The sequence below is a fragment of the Frankliniella occidentalis genome, unplaced genomic scaffold (assembly GCF_000697945.3).
Source record: "Frankliniella occidentalis isolate FOCC.00 unplaced genomic scaffold, Focc_3.1 Scaffold38, whole genome shotgun sequence".
NCBI lineage: Eukaryota > Metazoa > Arthropoda > Insecta > Thysanoptera > Thripidae > Frankliniella > Frankliniella occidentalis.
The window spans coordinates 966,549-967,920 of NW_026267168.1; the positions used below are offsets into that span (position 1 = coordinate 966,549).

The 1,372-nt window shown below is 49.9% G+C and overlaps 1 protein-coding gene across 1 annotated transcript in view; it reads left to right on the plus strand.

The window, feature by feature from the left end:
- LOC113213743 (uncharacterized) overlaps nucleotides 1–1,372 on the plus strand; it is a 53,614-nt gene that overhangs the window by 47,636 nt on the left and 4,606 nt on the right. The gene's annotated exons all lie outside the window — the stretch shown is intronic.

The following is a 1,372-nucleotide window of genomic DNA, read 5'->3' on the forward strand; positions in this document are numbered from 1 at the left end:
CTGAGGAGAGGGAGCCTTGCTAGAGAAGCAAAGCTGTAAGAACTGAAGGCAGACTAAGAAGTAGGTACTACTACTACACTCAGAAAATTATTTATGTGACAGTAAAACGAAATCTGTGAATTATCGGCAGATGTCCTAAAACTAGGAATGCCCTAGCATGTGTTTAAAAACGACAGTCAAAAAGAAAAAAAAATGAAAACGTGTACAAAATACACAAAAATTTGTATGCATCATAAAACCACTATACTGTGTGCCGAATTCACAGATCATCAACAACAGTTACGGTTCAGGTTTTACGTCTGTTTCGCGATATTTTAATTTCAATTTCGTTCTTATTTTCATCGGGTTTGAAGTGTCCCTTCCTTCTTGTTTTCAGAGGACGGCCACCTGAGTAGTTGAGGACTCGAGGCACACGCGGCGCTCTTGAAGAGAGGCACAAGGAAAACGTCATCATTGTCGGGCCGCCGATGACACGCTCTCACACACTAAAAGCCACACGGCCTGCAGTGTATAGTAGTATAGTGGCTCCGCAAACAAACACTACTTACACTTCTCATTCTCTCTTTTACATGAATGGATGCGCCGAAAAATACTGCGAATCGCATTGATCCGTTTAATCTCGAACTGTTCGAAGAAAAGAGCAACCGCACACACGCGCGCTCTGCCTCTGTCTCTGTCTGTCTCTGTCTCTGTCTCTCTCTCTCTCTCTCTCTCTCTCTCTCTCTCTCTCTCTCTCTCCCCTTACTCCCTCTCTCTCTCTCCCCCCCCTCTCTCTCTCTCTCTCTCTCTCTCTCTCCCTCTCTCTCTCTCTCTCTCCTGTCTCACTCTCTCCTGCTGCTGCTGAAGAACTACCACCGGCGCTCTCTGCTCCAGCTATTACACCGGCGATTACTCCTCAGTGCTGGAGGAGGAGGGGGGCTAGGATCAATATCAATGTAGTCAACACCAATATTTGCAGCAATCAGCGCGGCTGGGAGCGCTCTCGGCGCCAACAGGTGCAGCGGGCGCGCCGGGCGGGTGGGAGCCCGCGCACTGTGTGTGCTGCTGCAGCCATTTCGCGCACTCCAACTTAAAATCATCATTATTATTATGACTGTGATTGTTATTGGTTTCAGTGCAGTACACCGAGTGCGCATATTTTTGCTTGTTGTTCGTCGTCTTTTGTTCTACATTTTTATCAACCGGACTTTTTCATGTCCTCCCCTTTAAAGCCCCCACCGGGGCGACGCACGCAGAGGCGCTTAAAATCTGGCAGTGACCCCGTCAGGACCCCGTCGACAAGTGTGGACGCCATAAAGGGACGCGCCTCTCTCGCCGGGGGCGGCGGGCCGGGCGGCGGCTGCGCGAACAGAACATTAGCGCTCGCGAGGCC